The sequence below is a fragment of the Amphiprion ocellaris genome, chromosome 12 (assembly GCF_022539595.1).
Source record: "Amphiprion ocellaris isolate individual 3 ecotype Okinawa chromosome 12, ASM2253959v1, whole genome shotgun sequence".
Taxonomy (NCBI): domain Eukaryota; kingdom Metazoa; phylum Chordata; class Actinopteri; family Pomacentridae; genus Amphiprion; species Amphiprion ocellaris.
This window is the reverse complement of record NC_072777.1, coordinates 18,448,818-18,468,282: the sequence shown is the minus strand read 5'-3', so window position 1 is coordinate 18,468,282 and position 19,465 is coordinate 18,448,818. Positions and strand designations below refer to the sequence as shown.

The 19,465-nt window shown below is 41.3% G+C and overlaps 1 protein-coding gene across 7 annotated transcripts in view; it reads right to left on the bottom strand.

Moving 5' to 3' along the window:
• lama2 (laminin, alpha 2) overlaps positions 1–19,465 on the bottom strand; it is a 308,893-nt gene that overhangs the window by 179,158 nt on the left and 110,270 nt on the right. The window lies entirely within an intron of this gene.

The window sequence follows — 19,465 nt, the reverse complement described above, 5'->3', positions numbered from 1 at the left end:
CCGATTCCTGGTACAGTCACCCCCCACCCTCCCTGTTTAGTTCAGTTACTCCAGACATCAGTTTTTCCTGCCCCGTCCAGCACTTCCTGAACTTCTGTTCAAACAATAAAATCCATCTTTGTTCTTGCCTCAGTCCCTCATCTGTGTGCTCTCTGCTCGGGTTCATTCCCTCGCTGTGACATTTTTTTCAATGAAGATAACATTAAATGAATCAGGAATACAGTCTGGACAGTGTTAATGTGTTAAATGACTATTCCAGCTGGAAACGACTGATTTTTAATGGAATATCTCCATAGGGGTACAGAGGAACATTTCCAGCAACCATCACTCCTGTGTTCTAATGCTACATTGTGTTAGCTAATGGTGTTAGCACATGAATACAAGTGTGAGTTTTCATGGAAAACATGAAATTGTCTGGGTGACCCCAAACTTTTGAACTGTAGTCTACAAAGCAAGTTACAGTATGCATAACAGAAAAGTTAGCTACAGTTTAGTCACGACCTCCTTTTTATAATGTCATCAGGTCTCCACTAGTGTACAAACAGAGATGGCATTTATAATACTTTCCAGGAGCTCATCAGGCTCAGTTGATTGGTGGTTGATTGAAAGTCACGTTTGTATATCGTACACTATCAGAGGGTACATAACAGAACGTGTAACCAAAATCAATAGAAGAGGATAGCAGAAAAAAGTGAAGATAGGCAGGAAAGATTATTTAGAGGCAGTTTAAGTGTAGAAATAAAATATGTTGACAAGCTAAGTGGACAGGATGAGGGAAGTGGAGGTTTGTTTGCAAGGCAACACACACAATCACCACACAGAGTATAAATTTTAGACTGATCACAGCTGGAAGCTTAGGCAAAGCAGGAAAAATTGGATCTATCACACAGATTTTGAAACAGGAAACGTGCAATTCAAAACCAAAAACACCAAATTGCATCTTTCTGCTTGACTGTGATTCTCTAAAAAAAATTAAAAACTTTTCTAAATGTTTAAACCATGAAGACAACATGTATAGACAACAATCACTGGTGTCTTGTGGTATTTTGCTGCAGTATTTTTGTCGAGTCCACAGAATGAGCTTCAGCTGGAGAAACGCTGCATCTGCATGATCCTGAAATTTATTATTCTGCTCCAACCTGAACAGCAATGGGAGGGAGAGGGAGATAATAACGCCACCATAAAAACAGAGAGAGGGGGACATTGAGGAAGAGAGGGAGAGAGACAAAGATATAGAGCCCGAGACAGAAAGATAGAGAGGGAGAGAGTTAGTGAGGGAGTAAGAGGTAGGCTTAATGCCTCTATAAACCTCTTCCATTCTACATCATTACTCTCCGTTTTTAAACCAGGAGGAGGAATCGCCCATTTCGCAGCTGACTGAAAATACACACACACCAGTAGCGAGCCTGGAAGTGCACTTGGATGGATATTTTATTCTATAACACTTATTCTCCATCTACCTCGATTTGCTGATTTGGACTCCAGAGGACAATAAAATCATAGTTTAAACCCACACTACACAGCCTACACATGCACACACAGCACACACGCTTGTGCTGCTTGACCTCCTCATGCCTGAGCTAATCTGCACTTCAATATGGACACTATATTCTTAAGTTTCTCAAGCCAAAAACTCCACTGCAACAAAACAGGAGATTGCTATGATATATATCCATCTATCAAGTCAAGTCAAGAACTTTATTGTCATATGTACATGCACACACAGTTTGGGTGCTGAGGAATTTGTTGTGCAGAGCTAAAAGAGCTGGGGAGGTGGGTAGGGGCAGAGGGGTCAATGTACAGGGATAACATTTATGTATGAATAGAATAGAACAGAATAGAATAGAATACAATACAATAGAATAGAATAGAATAAAAATACTTTATCAGTCCCCAAGGGGATGTTTGTTTGCTACAGTAGAAAGAGTAAGGTTCCCACCACCATAAATACAGCTAAATAAGTAAAAACGTGCAGTCAATAAAAAATAGACAAGAATAACATAAAAAGCAAAATGCCCCATGTAAAGGATGTAAAACGTTAACCCTGAAAGGCCCACTGTTGCAAAAATAAAACATTAGTAATACTTTTTTTAATGAGAATTTTTTTTAATCATTTATATATTGTATTGTATTAAATCTGTGGATGTTCTCAGTCATCCAGGTCATGATAAGTCTCAAGCAAGCATAAATTATGGCAACTGGACTAACCTCGTGTGAGTCGAAAACGTTTCACCTCTCATCCAAGAGGCTTCTTCAGTTCTGAAAGCCTGGTGGGGAGTACCAGATATTTATCCACCAGGAGGGTGGTGGCAAAAACAAGTGGACAAAGACCCGAAACCAACAGACTCGTTAGGAGTCGTTAGCCTTTGATGGGCGGTCGTTACCCCTCCCTCTAGGAGGGTGGTTGGGGGTCACCTGACTGCAGGTGGGACAGATGGCTGCACCTCCTTGGGAGGGCTCTAAGAACTGCGTTGTAAGTGGGAGATAAGTGGTGTCTGAGGCCCCCTCCTCTGTTCAAAGATGGCCGTTCTAGTTTGACATGAATGGCTTCTTTTACCCCTCTCTCTTAAGAATTTGTCAGACAGAGAGCTCACTCCAGCCGAGCGGGGGGTCCTTGCCAAAGGACTGAACTTTGCAGTCACACCAGATGAGTTACCGGTGGTGGACTTGGTGACGGCCACAGAATCGGCTATTAGGAACAATAGGTTGTCAGAGACAGAGGCGGAACAGATCAGGCTTAAGGTGTCGGCAGCATTCTCCAGTGCCAAGTTACCCCCGTCCAACATCTCCGCACAGGAGAAACGGGCACTGATAACTCTGCAGAAAGATCCCAACATCACAATCCTACCTGCAGATAAGGGGAGATGTACTGTTATCCTTAACACAGCTGACTATCACTCAAAGGTCAGCAGCCTCCTATGTGACTCAGCAACTTATGAGACCCTAAAACGAGACCCCACCAACACCTACAAACTCAAAGTGGTTAACTGCCTGCAAAAACTGGAGAAAGGTCAGATCATCGACCGGGTCCTGTACTACAAACTCTATCCAGGCGATGCTATCCCTTGCATATATGGGTTGCCAAAAATTCACAAAGAGGGCGCCCCTCTGAGACCAATTGTAAGCAGCATCAACTCTGTGACATACAACATTGCTAAGTATCTTGCCACCATCCTTTCCCCATTGGTGGGGGACACCCCCCACCACATAAGGAACTCGATGGACTTTACAAACAAGGTCAGAAAAATCAGCTTAGACCCTGAGGAAACTATGGTTTCATATGACGTGACTTCGCTTTTTACTTGCATTCCCACTGGAGATGCAATACAGACAGTAAAGAGAAAACTGCTACTTGACAACTCTCTGTCTGAGAGGACCAACCTCTCCCCCGAACAAGTGTGTGACCTCCTTAACCTTTGCCTCAGCACCACTTATTTCCAGTACAACAACAGTTTCTACAGGCAAAAACACGGCTGTGCCATGGGATCCCCTGTATCCCCCATTGTAGCTAACCTGTACATGGAAGAAATGGAGATTGTGGCACTGAGAACATACAGTGGCCACTCCCCGAGGCACTGGTTCAGATATGTGGATGACACATGGGTCACCATCAGGAAGGGTGAGGTCGAACCTTTCACAGAACACCTCAACTCGGTGGATAAAAACATCAAGTTCACAAGAGAGGATGTCCAAGACAACTGTCTGGCGTTTCTAGATTGCGTGGTACGCATTGAAACCAATGGGGAACTCAACATTGGGGTCTACAGAAAACCCACTCACACAGACCAGTACCTCCTGTTTGATTCACACCACCCACTAGAACACAAGTTGGGGGTGATCCGTACCTTAAAGCACAGAGCACAGAACATCCCATCAGAAGCGGATGGAAAAAGAAGGGAACACAAACATATTCACTCTGCTCTTCAAACTTGTGGCTATCCAAACTGGGCTTTTATCAAAACAGCAAAAAAAAGCGCAGGGAGGATAAGAAAGACGAGGACCACAAAAAGAGAAACAACATTGTCATCCCCTATGTGGCAGGAATTTCAGAGAAACTCAGGAGGATCTTTAACACCCACCAGATCCCAGTACACTTCAAGCCCAGCAACACTCTGAGGCAAAAGCTGGTCCATCCCAAGGACAAAATTCCAAGGGAGAAACAGAGCAATGTGGTGTACGCAGTGCAGTGCAATGAGGAATGCTCTGACCTGTACATTGGAGAGACTAAGCAGCCATTACACAAGCGCATGGCACAACACAGGAGGGCCACGACCACAGGCCAGGACTCAGCAGTCCACCTCCACCTCAAGGAGAAGGGGCACTCCTTTGATGACCACAAGGTGCGCATTCTAGCCAGAGAGGACAGATGGTTTGAGAGAGGGGTAAAAGAAGCCATTCATGTCAAACTAGAATGGCCATCTTTGAACAGAGGAGGGGGCCTCAGACACCACTTATCTCCCACTTACAACGCAGTTCTTAGAGCCCTCCCAAGGAGGTGCAGCCATCTGTCCCACCTGCAGTCAGGTGACCCCCAACCACCCTCCTAGAGGGAGGGGTAACGACCGCCCATCAAAGGCTAACGACTCCTAACGAGTCTGTTGGTTTCGGGTCTTTGTCCACTTGTTTTTGCCACCACCCTCCTGGTGGATAAATATCTGGTACTCCCCACCAGGCTTTCAGAACTGAAGAAGCCTCTTGGATGAGAGGTGAAACGTTTTCGACTCACACGAGGTTAGTCCAGTTGCCATAATTTATGCTTGCTTGAGATTGTATTGTATTGTAGTGTATTGTATTGTATTGTATTGTATTGTATTGTATTGTATTGTATTGTATTGTATTGTATTATATTATATTATATTATATTATATTATCCATTCATCCATTGTCTTCTGCTTATCCGGGGCCAGGTCGCGGAGGCAGCAGGCGAAGCAGGTCATTCCAGACATCCCTCCCCCAGCGACGCTTTCCAGCTCTTCTTGGGGATCATGAGGCGTTCCCAGGCCAGACGAGATACATAATCCCTCCAGCAAGTTCTGGGTCTGCCCCGGGGTCTCCTCCCAGGCGGACGTGTTCGGAAAACCTCCAGAGGAAGTCTACCCGGACTTCAAATCAAATGGCCAAACCACCTCAACTGGCTTCTTTCGACGGAGCAGCGGCTCTACTCCGAGTTCCCTCTGGATGTCTGAGCTTCTCACCCTATCTCTAAGGCTGAGCCCAGCCACTCTGCGGAGGAAGCTCATTTCAGCTGCTTGTATCTGCGTTCTTGTTCTTTCGGTCACTACCCAGAGCTCATGACCATCGGTGAGGGTTGGAACGTAGATGGACTGGTACATTGAGAGCTTCGCCTTACGGCACAGTTCCCTCTTCACCACGACAGTTCGATACAACCCCCGCATTACTGCTGACGCTGCACCAATCCGCCTGTCCATCTCACGCTCCATTTTCACATCACTCGTGAACAAGATGCCAAAATACTTGAACTCCTTCGCTTGGGGAAGCTACTCCCCCCAACCCAGAGGGAGCAATTCACCGGTTTCCGGCAGAGAACCATGGCCTCGGACTTGGAGGCGCTGATCCACATCCCCGCCGCTTCACACTCAGCTGCATACCGCTCCAGTGCATGCTGAAGGTCATGATGTGAGGAAGCCAACAGAACCACATTATCTGCCAAAAGCAGGGATGCGATCCTGAGGTCCCCAAACCAGACACCCTCCTCACCCCGACTGCACCTTGAGATCCTGTTCATGAACACCACGAACAGGATCGGAGACAAGGGACAGGCCTTGCGGAGTCCAACACGCACTGGAAACGTGTTTGACTTTGTGCCGAGTATGCGGACACAGCTCTCACTTTGGTTGTACGGGGACCGAATGGCTCGTATCAGCGAGCCTGGTACCCCATAGTCCCGCATATATTATATTATATTATATTACATTTAGTGGTGGGATTTTGATGGTTCTTTTTATAGGAATATCAATTTTAATTTATGTAACTTTTTCATAAACAAAAAGTTTATAATTAAGTTATTAAAAGAGATATTTTTGTTGTTTAGGTTATTCCTCCTCCAAGGAGGCAGAGCCTCGACGGAGTAAAAACTTGAACCACAAAAATGTTTCATTTCTATTTATCTGCATTTTTCATCTGTCTGCTACATTCACAGATTACTGCAAATCTAAGTGCAATTATAGCGATTTTATTCAACATTTTAAGACTTTCTGTAAACTCAAGCACTGTCTAGAAAAGTGGTCTATTATGGGATGGCTACACCGTTAGCCGTTAGCATGACTCGTAGCTAACGTTAGCTCTGGTGCTAACATGTTTTACATTGAGGTGATACCGTGGGCTTGAAGTGACGCAGTGATCAGAAAACTCTTTGTTGTACAATTTGCACACAACCAGGCTTTTATCCAAGCTGCCATCAGGAAGATTTTTAAAAGAAAACTTTCTGCCCAACAAGCTCAATCTCCTCTTCCTTCACTGTTCACCAGTGCCTGACTTCACTCAGTACTTCCTGTGCTTCTTCTTCATGGCTACAAACAGACATCAGGTTCATTACCGCCACCTACCTATTGAAGTGTTCATCAGAGTTACCGGTGTGCCAGAAATGAGGGACCTGAGGAGGGTGCAACAAATTTCGTTATTTTTAACATGTTATTTTCGCTGTAATTAATTAATCGAAATTAACGCGTCAAGGTCCCAGCCCTAATTATATTATATGTTTGAGTTTTAAAGTGTTGAAGTGTTTTATAGTGCAAATAGTGTCCAAGAGTGCAAGAGTATAGAAAAAGTATTCAATTTCAAATTACAGAGCTGGAAAAAGATGCTACAAGACAGAGAAGACTGAGAGCTCTCTGCCAGCCAGGGGTGATGCATTGAACACAGTTATTGCTTGTGGCAGGAAAGATTTCCTGTATCTGTATTTGTGGCAGCGGAGCTGAGCAGCCTGTTGGGAAAGCTGCTCTGCTGCCTGGCCAGCAGGGGGTGAAACGGGTGGTCAGGGTTATCCAGGATGGACAACAGTTTATTTTAAGTCCTCCTTTCTTTTACTTTAAATAAGTTATGAATATACAAATAAGTTATGAGTTTTATTGTACATCCCTCTCAGTACACAGGAATCTGTGAGAATTGTTCTGTGTGAGTCCAGTTATTTATGTTATATCTGCCATCAGTCTGGCTGCAGCAGAAACAAGTCCTGTGTGTGAGCAGGCTATCTTTTTCCTCAGGTTGTAAACAGAGCGTTTGTGTCTGAGAAGAGAGTGAGCTGTGTGATGTATGTCTTTGATTATGTTGTTGGCTTTTTTCTTGCGTTGTTCAGTGTGTAATTGGTCCATGGAATGAAGGTCAGCCCTGATGATCCTCTCTGCTGTCTTAACAACGCTTTGGAGAGCCTTCTTCTCTGCCCGGGTGCAGTTTCCATATCAGACAGTGATGCTTGTGGTGAGGATGCTCTCCACCAGCCCTCTGTAGGCCAGTGTGAGTGGACAACATCTCCCCGGGTCTTCCTGAGCAGCCTGATGAAGTAAAGCCGCTTTTGGGCCTCCTTCACCTGGGCAGCGGTGTAGACAGTCCAGCTTAGGTTAGATGTTTGTTCAAGGTCATCTATGAATGCTTTTTAGGTCAGACAGGTATCGCTATTTTGATTGTTGATGTCACAATCAGAAAGAGGGAATCCATCCATCCATCCATCCATCCATCCATCCATCCATCCAATATCTATACACCACTTAATCCTCATTAGGATTGCAATGGGGCTGGAGTCTATCCCAGCTGAATTAGGGCGAAGGCAGGGGACACCCTGTGACAGGTCATCAGTCTGTCACAGGACTACATATACAGACAAACAATCACATTCACACCTACAGACAATTTAGAATCACCAATTAACTGTGGGAGGAAGCCAGAGTACCCAGAGAACCCACACATGCACAGGAAGAACATGCAAACTCCATGCAAAAAGATCCCAGGATGCGAATCAGGGATCTTCTAGCTGCAAGGCAAAAGTGCTAACCACCAAGTCACTGTGCAGCCCAAAAAGAGGGAATGTCAGAGAAAACTAAAATTCTGGTATGTGCCCTCTTTTCTGTGTGTGCTGTTATCTTCACCGTACAACTATAGCATCGTCCCTGCAATCAGCAAAGTGCTGAGATACCGATCCTTGTGCGCTTTCCACCAATATGTCCTTCTTAATAAGTTTCATACTTAAACCAACAGACCAGACCTTTAATTGTCCATTTTAATCTCAGACTTTATTTAACAAGGCCTGAAATGAAAATGTGCTTCAACCTGCATTAACCCTCTGAACGCAAAAACCCACTGATGGGTTTGAAAGACAAGTTCTTTTTAAAAAAATAATCTCCAATATAAACATTTTTCAGAGTCAGAACCTGCAAAAACAGAAAGAATAGTTGGAAGGAAGTAACCTTAACAAAATCTAAGCTCAAAATCTTGATAATTAATCACTATCATTTTTATTCTACATTTCTCATCTTTTAAAAATCATCAAAAAATAAATTAATTAAATAGAAACCCTCCTCAGCACCACTTACAAGCTATGACACAGCCACATGAGAGAAGTAGCTACACTACAGGCTATTTTTACACAGAGCAGATAGGAGAATAAGAATAATTTAAAGGTACGGAATAAAATATCTATAGTGGGTACAGCAATCATTTCTCAAATGTTGGAAAAAATTTGGGACATGTCCATCAAGAAAAGTGGCAGAGTTATGGCATTGGTTTGTCCGTTTGTCTGTCTGTTTGCAACATTACTCAAAAACAGACTAACGCATTTGGATGAAATTTTCAGGGAAGGTCAGAAATGACACAAGGACCAACTGATTAGATTTAGGTAGTAATGTGGCTTATAGTCTGGATCCATGGATTTGTTAAAGATTCCTGTATCACTGCAAGATAGCAGCATGGTGTCACTCTATGAAAACATGTGAACACTACGTCAGCTGCCTGCTGACGATCACATGATTGTAATCCTACTACAAATCGACCGCTAGGGACCACAAATCTATTAAAGATTTCATCTTTTGGAAATGATACAATGAATGAGCAGCCTTGGCGGAGTACTGCGCTTTCTGAATGCTTTTCTTCTTGTTAGTACAAATCAAAGTGACTGATATTTGGAACCGACACACATTTGTAGTAAGCTGAAAATCCTGGCATCAAAATTTTGAATTTCACAAACTCCAATACAAAATGAGCCATGTTGTAGTAAAAATAGAACAGTGTGCTGCCCACTTTCAAAGTCCACATCAGTCACACGGAAAGTCTAAATTGACCTTAACCAGTCAGACAGTGCTGTGGGCAGGATATTACTCTACAGATAGAGAGAAACATCAGAGATAAAGTTGCCTATTTTAAAATTCTTTTAATCTTTTTTTTTTTTTTAATCGGGAATTGATTTTTAAAAATAACAATACCAACAAATGAAACAATGACAATAATGTGATTGGGTAATTGGCCATAGCATTAATAGGTCAACCCCTAATAAAACACCAGCAGGTACTATAGTGCTGGTGTGTTTTTAACATTGTCAATACTGATTGGTACAACATGAAAGCAGGCTGTTTAATATGGAGTGGATATGCATTACAGTTACAGAGCAGCCATACAAAACATTTTTGGCATTAAAAGCAATTAAAGCATTGACCAAATGAGTGGTTCACTTTGCCAGATTCTACTACAGTTTTGTATGGCTAAAGAGGTAGATCTGAAAACAATTTGAAAAATGGATTTGAGAAATGAAGCAAAAATAAAAGAAAAATAATGTAGAGCAGAAGTATGGTATGTTTTTTTGTTTGTTTGTTTGTTTTGTTTCCCGTCTGTGTAATGATCCTTCAGATTTGTGCTGCTCGTACTTCAGGGCCCCCAGGCTGATAAGTGCTGGTTTAGAGCACAATTTTTGATGAAAACAAAAAAAACTGCACAGATCTGTAGATACTTCAACTCATCCACTTGTGGACTTTTGCATAAAACACTGATTGCCCTGTTTTGTCCCTTTTTCAGTATTTTTACTACTGTTGCAAAAAAAGCTTTTTCTGAATGATTCTCAATCCACTTATTTGCAATTTGAATTGTGCAAATTACTTTCTTTAAAATTATTGACATTTCTCAGAAAAAAAGAAAAAAAAAATTTCTCTGATGCCATCCGCTCGACCTGGACCATAATAAAAGCTTTTGTCATGGCAACCTGATGAGCCATCTCTCCCCTGGGGAAGAGGAAATAAAGACATAAAATACAGGAAAGAGAAAAGACCAATGGAATAGCACAGCAGGAGAGAGCAACTACGGGGAGAGTGGAATTATGGGTAGTGAAAATAAAGGAACAATAAACACTCAGACACACACACAGCTGCAGCAGACATCAGCCGGATCCCCCTGTGAGCTCGATAAGCCTGTTATTAACTTTCTTAGTGACCAGAATAAGAAGAACAAGACATAATCCTCACTGTTAAAACCCTAATCAAGAGCCCGACACAATCTTCATTAGACTGGAACCCTTTGTCGTAGCTATAAGTGTATATCAGTTTATACAAGTCATCCAGCTTACTCTAATACTGTATGTGGGAGGAGGGATAAAAGAAAGTAAGCTCATTTCACAACAGGAATTTAAAAAACGAGAGAAAATACTCATCTGAACAGGCTGAGATGAGAATTGTGTGCATTGCAGCTTCTGCAGGAGCTATGCTCTTTTGGATGCTGGAATGAAAATGTACAACTTCAAAATCTGACCTTACGTGAGAGAAGAACATGTATGAAAGCTACAGTGTCAAATATGTCTTCTCTTTGTCTTTCCACTCATCTTTGTAGGTGCTACATTGGATATATGTGGTTCATGGAATCAAGTATAGTTATTCAGATTTGAACTAAAACCATTCACAATAATTACTTCAAACCAGCTGGGAACCATCTTCCAGACCTTTTCTGTACTTCTTCAAGATCATAGTTTTTATCAGTATTTATTGTGTGCAATGAACAAATGCAATTAATAAACCTAGAAGGTTGTATGGTGATATACGCAAGTTACTGTTTTTACATACAAATAGTGACTTCCAAAATAATGTATGCATTTTTACAAAATTACTTTTTACTCCTCCAAAAAATGCGGTGGAGTTACGTGACGATCAGCGTTGGTTTGTCTGTCTGTCTGTCTGTCTGTTCACAACATTACTCAAAAATGGATTAACAGATTTGGATGAAATTTTCAGGGAAGGTCAGAAATGACACAAGGACCAAGTGATTAGATTTTGGCAGTGATGTGGCTTGTAGTCTGGATCGACAGATTTGTTAAAGATTTCTGCATCATTGCAAGATAGCGTCACAGTGTCACTGTAACTATGACGACAGTCACAGTGAACACTACGTCAGCTGTATGCTGACGATCACATAATTCACAGCCTTATAAAACGTCTTATTCCTAAAAACATGATAAAAGTTGATTTTTTTTGAGAGCATATACACTATATTGCCAAAAATATTTGCTCACCTGCCTTGACTCGCATATGAACATAAATGACATCCCATTCCTAATCCATAGGGTTCAATATGACGTCGGTCTACCCTTTGCACCTATAACAGCTTCAACTCTTCTGGGAAAGCTGTCCACAAGGTTTAGGAGTGTGTTTATTGGAATTTTTGACCATTCTTCCAGAAGCGCATTTGTGAGGTCACACACTGATGTTGGACCAGAAGGCCTGGCTCTCAGTCTCCACTCTAATTCATCCCAAAGGTGTTCTATCGGGTTGAGGTCAGGACTCTGTGCAGGCCAGTCAAGTTCATCCACACCAGACTCTGTCATCCATGTCTTTATGGACCTTGCTTTGTGCACTGGTGCACAGTCATGTTGGAAGAGGAAGGGGCCAGCTCCAAACTGTTCCCACAAAGTTGGGAGCATGGAATTGTCCAAAATGTCTTGGTATGCTGAAGCATTCAGAGTTCCTTTCACTGGAACTAAGGGGCCAAGCCCAGCTCCTGAAAAACAACCCCACACCATAATCCCTCCTCCACCAAACTTTACACTTGGCACAATGCAGTCTGACAAGTATCGTTCTCCTGGCAACCGCCAAACCCAGACTCGTCCATCAGATTGCCAGATGGAGATGCGTGATTCGTCACTCCAGAGAAGGAGTCTCCACTGCTCTAGAGTCCAGTGGTGGTGTGCTTTACACCACTGCATCCGACGCTTTGCATTGCACTTGGTGATGTATGGCTTGGATGCAGCTGCTTGGCCATGGAAACCCATTCCATGAAGCTCTCTGCTGAAGCACTGTTCTTGAGCTAATCTGAAGGCCACATGAAGTTTGAAGGTCTGTAGCAATTGACTCTGCAGAAAGTTGGTGACCTCTTCGCACTATGCACCTCAGCATCCACTGACCCCACTCCATCAGTTTACGTGGCCTACCACTTTGTGGCTGAGTTGCTGTCATTCCCACACACTTCCACTTTCTTATAATACAGCTCACAGTTGACTGTGGAATATTTAGGAGCGAGGAAATGTCACAACTGGATTTGTTGCACAGGTGGCATCCTATCACAGTTCCATGCTGGAATTCACTGAGCTCCTGAGAGCGACCCATTCTTTCACAAATGTTTGTAAAAGCAGTCTGCATGCCTAGGTGCTTGATTTTATACACCTGTGGCCATGGAAGTGAGTGAAACACCTGATTCTGATTATTTGGATGGGTGAGCGAATACTTTTGGCAATGTAGTGTACATCCGATTAATGGACTGATAAGCAGATTTACCTAAAATCCCTCTGTAAAAACCTTTGACTCTCACATATCAACAAAATAAAACAGGAATTGTGAACTTGACTCTCTCTAGATTCAGATTTGTTTTTTGGAAGCTGATGCAAATTTGTGCAATTCTAAAGACATCACCTCACTTGCACATTCAAGTATATAATGTCAGAAAACTTGGGATATAAAAAATAACTGTCTTAATGTAAGTAATCAGACGGGGGAGGTTTCATGGTGAAATCTGGTAGCTGAAGTTTTTACCGTATTCATCTGTAATATTTGACCCAAAAGTACATTTTAAAATGTTGATGTGTTCACTACAGTGGGCAGCTGTGTCTTGCTCAAAAAAAGAACATATTTAAGTCTTGTTTGAGAGTAATAAGAACAAAGAAGAAGAGAGGAAAAAAGAAAAAGAAAAGAAATAAACTTATTTTTTGAAATAATTAATGTATAAAAGAGTAAAGCAAAAATATGTTTATTTTTCATGAGGAGTCTAATAATAGCTACTAGCCAAAAGAAGCTCTATAAACTACACTTGTTGCTGGAGATTTGACTTCTTCAGACTTCTCTGCACACCAGGTGCACCAAAGAGGTAGAGTGATGTGAAATCCCCACTCTGCTTCCCACCAGAGCTTTGCTGTAATATTAATATTCAATAAATTGTCAAATGTCAAGGCATTGTAATGACTTACATGTGTTTAGGCTTCCTTATTAGTGCTGCTGTTATTTCAGAAAGGTCAGACTTGTGGTATAGTTTGGCTTTCTGTAGAGAACAAGCAGTACTTCATAGAAAATTTGTAAAAAATATCTAGAAAAATATTTTATAGCTTGTACTTACATGTTTAGTGACCCACTGTTTTCTCACATAGAAGAAACTCATGGAAAGTACCCAGGTTTGATTGTTAAACACATTTTTATAAAACACTGTATGCTTAACCATTGGTAAAGATATAAAGAGAATTACCACACTATGAGGGGCACTAAAGACAGACATAAATAATACTAGATCAAAATGTTTCCAGTCATACCAGCACTGTGTTCTTCTGTTATGGTGTACTTTTAGGAAGAAGATCAGGCCTGCGTTCAGACTCACTCCAGAATTAGATAGTCCACTACATTTGTTTGAGCATCTGCATTTTCAGTATACAAATTTAAGCATTAAAATCCTAAAAAAAAATTCTATAATGGAATGAAGCAAGTAGTCTGCTGTACACCTCTTCCTGAGTATCCACTATATGAGAAGTAGTGAACTATGTGATATTTTCACCTAGCGTAAGATGTTACTAAGCTGCTGTGTACTTAATGCCAAAGTAACATTTAGCAGTGCTGTTAGCTATGAATTTGTAGACGTCCACTGATTAACTCATTCCAGCTCCTCAAACCAGCAGAGAAACAAAGGTAGATGAAATTACTGACAGTACACAAGTCTAAGTCGACATGTTTTCTGTCATCCCAAAAATCACAGACACTGCAGCTTAGCGAATCCTTTTACTTACTGTTATCTATCTCTGAATATACAGACACAATTTAAGCTACAAACATGTAAGCCAGTGTGATGCAGGAATAATTCTGATTTAACACATTCAACTAAAAAAATACCCTTTTACATTCTAATGAAGTTGTTCCAGAGCTGTAATTCACAGGTTTACAAATGATCTATGTCTAAAGTATTCAGACCCCTTAATTGCATTTCTTTGTACCAATTAGCTCACAGTCATCCATAATGACATAATGAAAAGGCATTTTTAGAATTTTTTTTTTTGCAAAGTTTGCAAAATAAAAACTGAAATATCTCATTTACAACATTATTCAGACCCTTTGCTGAGACACTCCAAAGTGCAATCAGCTAGAACTTGATTATACTCCATTGGTGGTGAACTGAATTGAATAGACATAGTTTTGAAAACAACATATCTGTGCATCAGGTGCCAAAGTTCACACCACATGTAAAGACAAAAACTGAGCCAGTTCAAATAGCTTTCAATGGACCTCCAGGATAAATTATGGTGTTGACTGTATCAATGGGATAAGCTTTCCAAATCTAGGTGTACATGCCTGTAGACACTGAACCATGAAGACTCAAAGCTGTAACTGCTGCCAAAGAGGCTTTTACAAATGACTGGACAGACTGGTGACCATTGTGTCCCCTGTCATTGCCCCAAGTCAGCTGGGATAGGCTCCAGCCCCCACGTGACCCTAATGAGAAGTAAGTGGTGTATAGATAATGGATGGATGGATAGATGGATGGATGCTTTACTTTGTCATTATTGGTTATCGAGTGGAGGTGGATATGGGCAGAAATGCCATTTTCATACATTTAAAATTACTTACAATGCAATTAGGTGTGTAGTACTTAACCGTAAAGTACTTTCTGAACCAACTGTGTACCTTCTTCTCCTAATATCCAATTATCCAAATACTGAAGCCCACACTCAAGGACAGGGCTGCACAGTGGCTTGATGGTTAGAACTTTTGCCTTGCAGGTAGAAGTTTGCGTCCCGGCCTTCCCGAGATCTTTCTGCATGGAGTTTGCTGTTCTCTGTGTGCATGCGTGGGTTTTCTTCATGTGCTCCAGCTTCCTCCCGCAGTCCAAAAACATGGTCAGGTTAATTGGTGACTCTAAATTGTCCGTAGATATGAGTGTGATTTCTTTTCTCTATATGTAGTCCTGTGATAGACTGGTGATCTGTCCAGGGTGTCCCCTGCCTTCACCCTAAGTCAGCTGGGATAGACTCCAGCCCACTTGCGACCCTAATGAAGATTAAGCGTTGTATAGACAATGGATGGACACTCAATGACAAGGAAACTGACATAACAAAAGTTTTTTTCTTGAGATCATCATTGTAAATGGACATACTTTCTTACTGTGATACTTTGAATTTGGATCCTTGGATTCCCTAATCTCAAACACTAAGGAGAAACAAACCCATGGTGATTTTAGAGGTAAGAAACAGCGTCACCACTTAGCAAAGGAAAGTATAGCAACTACAGTTAAACAAATCACTGTGTGGAGGGAGTACTGCAATTAGTATGTTACTTTCTTTTGTGCATACCACATGCTAGCTTCTTCAGAAAAATATGTCAAACATTGTATGGCTGTTTGCTGTCAATTTTCAGGGTATAAAAGCACACAGTGGCAACTGATGCTCTCTTCAGGGGATTGGGTAGAGGGGGTGGGGCAAAGGAAATCATCCTTCAGCAAATGAAAACCAGATTGTCACAAAAGCTTCAGAAAACAAACTTCCCTAAAATGACACACATATTCAGGCAGACACAACACACCGAAGAAAGAAGGAACAACAGAGAAAACCAACACACACACCCAGACACAATCCTGGGTTGTCTTTCTGACGTCTTTCCTGTGGTTGTTTGGAATTGGTATCACAAACTTTCATTCTCATACACACTCACACACAGACACAGCCAATTGTCGTTCCTAGCTGTGGGGTTAGATTGGTTCCAGACGGATTAATAGACAGTGGAATGCTGAACAAAATCTGACTAGAGTGACCTTTTCGTATGCGTCTATGCATGTGTCAATGTGTGTGATATACATATACAAAAAACTTCTAAAAAAAAAAAAAAAGAAACAAAATCTGATATCCGGTTTGCTAGTATCACTAGCACTAGGGACTTTGAGATGTTGCTTAAGTGCAACATCTCAAAGTTACAGTTTTAGACCCTGAATTCCCAATAATAATCACTGTCAGAAGTTAAAGAAGATCACAGTGCATTTGTGCTCTGGAGTACTACAGTGTCCTTGCTTCAGATGTTGTGCATCCTGAAACTTCTCGTGTTGTAGCTGTTTTTGAGTGCGTCGTTAGACATTGACTTGCAGTTTCCTGGGACTGTGAGAATGTTTTTTCAGCTGTGTGCGGCCATGCTGTAGAGGTGGAGCTACTTGCTTTAGACTCCATGCCGCCAAAGCAACACAGGGGCCTCCTTTGTTGTTTGCAGTGGTGCTTTGGTTGGGGGTCAGTCTGGTGTGAACTCTGACTCAGTAACAGCAAATAGTAATGAGATGGATTGGTTATCTGCTGGTTATTTGAAGTTCTCTGCATGGGGTATGGTCTCAAATAAAGATTGGGGTTATAGCTGGTCACTTACTATGGTCTTTTCTTCCCCAAGGAGAGGGAGGTGGCGATGGATGGAGAGATGACAATGTTCTTGATTAGAACCATGGACACTTGTGTATGCACACATGCATGGGCACAGACATAAAGAATACAACAGAAGTGAGTACACCACTGTGTAATATCTATTAAATGTCAAATTTTCCTAACTTGCGTCACCTTAGAGTAACTGAATTACTTCTAAGTCACACCGTAGAGTATTTGCTCTTCTATAAAATTGATACCTAACAGTTCAGATTTTCTATTTCCAAAATACAGGTCCCACAGTAAGAACTCAACAGAACAAAATTCAGTACATCTTTACTGTAATTCAAAATTTTTATATTTCCAATACTTTGTATTGTGTGATTTCTAGCAGTGTGCTTTGGCTGGTTATCATGCTGACATGTTCTTCTTCTTTCAAGCTGCTGTTGACTGGTAGTCATGATGTTAGTCAGTATTTTAGTACATTCACAGGCATGCATGGTCTCATCTTTAAATGTTATCTCCACAACACCTTTGGCACTCAGGCAGCCTAACGTCATCACACTGTTGCCTCTGTGCTTCCCTGTCAGGACTATGCATTTGCTGTGGTAGTCCTGACCAGGTTCAAACCAAATATGTCAACCAAACTCATCTGAGCCGAACCAATGTATTTTCGGTCTTAAATGACCAAAGAATGTGCTTTTTTCACGCTCTTTAGAAAAGTTTAATACTGCAGTTTTGTGCCAAAGAACAAGCAAGGCAGGTTCATGTTATGCAATGTCCTTCATACTGTCTGAGCTGTCACAGAAACTAATTTCCATTGATAATCCTTTTGCGAAGTCTGTAAGTAATGCATTGTCCATGGTGTAACTTTAGGAGAACAGCCACTGCAGCTCTGATTAGTGGTACCATGGCTTGTTCTGTTCTTCATGATAACTGCTGCAAATGTGTCTACTAATTTTTCATTAGTCACTGACCTTATTGTATCATTTTCCATCTGTCTGTCTTAAAATCAGATACTTTATTCCTGTGGCAATTCTTTTCCCAGTGGAGCCATGATGCAGACCTGCAAAAAGACACAGCCCATAGTTCCAGAACTGAGAAAGTTCTGGGGCTCACAGATCATTTTATAACCACCTTCAAGCAGTCAGGCTGATTGGAAATCACAGGTGTACGAATTTGTGCGTCAGTTTCTACCTCAGGGTCTGTTTTTTAAATACAGTCATTCTAAAGATTTTGTTCAGATTGTTCATTAGAGAAAGTACTCTACTGTTTAAAATCGAAACAATGCAAATATTGAGAGGTGATACAACTCTGAATCATTTGACACTGAAGAGAATTACCATTCAAGCACAGGGGTGTACTCACTTGTGCTGTATACTGTGCTGTTATGTACGTGCATTAACTTTCTCTTATGTACAGTAGGCCATGATTATTTGATTAAAATTAGCTAAAGTAAAACAATCTAGGTTAAGCCTCCATTTTTTTGCAAACTTGGGTCAAAGAACATTTATTTCCATCAAGCTTTACATGCTGCTGAGTGTCGCACAGAAACTTTGATTTATCTGTGCGACTTAAAAAAACAGCAAGCAGGAAGCAACAATTATGAATTATGAAGTGGTTGTGTGCAAGACTATGACATGATAATTATTACTGTTGGTGGCAGAGGAGAGAAGGTTAGATGCACTGTAACTCAGTATGCACATCCCATCCAGGAAGACGACCAGGAAGAGCAGCTCACTCATTTGCTTCCAGTCTCTTAGAGGCAATCAATTATTGTTCTGCATTCCCACGGCTCGCTGACTCTTGAAAGTCAACTCCAGCAGCTTGCTGTGTATGAGACTTGAAGTACTAAACAACAGCAGGATTACATCCTATATTGAATGCATTCAGTGAAGATCTACCTCTGAGACACAAATCCACTTGCCATCAGAGGTACTGTAACAACATTAAGTATAAACATGACACAAATTGTTCTTATTTAAGTATATGAACATACAAATACAAGACTTTTAGCCTACGCTGTCTTTAACAGTTTAGATTTGCCAGGATATGAGACTGATTGTTTCATAGTCATAGTGCCTTGGATGCTTTTATGTGTTTGCATAATAAATACATCAGTGCATCAGGACTGCAGTGATTACTTAGGCTGCTGTACTGAGGCCTAGAGAAAGAATTCTTTTTTTTCTTTTTCCTGAGCCATGGGGTTGTTGTGTAGTTATTCACACATTTTTTTCAGAACTAAACAATCCATATGACACCAAATTATTTGATGAAAACTGGAACAAACTCACTTTGATTGATGTAAAAGCAATTTTTCAGCCGTGTAAATGAAAAAAGAAAGGGAAGCGAGAGAAGAAAGTGAGGAAATAGGAGGGGAAATCCATCTCATGCAATCAAGACCAGATTAGTAGTGGCATTATACACAAACTCCTCTACACACATTTGTCTCTCTCATAAGTCACAGCTCATCAGCTTAGTAAAGGCTGATGTTCTTGCAGAAAAAAAAGGATGTCTCCACAAAATTATTTTACTGAAACACTAAAGGCAGATTTCATTCATCACAAACGTGCGGTGTCAGCCTCTATAACCAAGATGCAATAGGAGCATTTTTCTAAA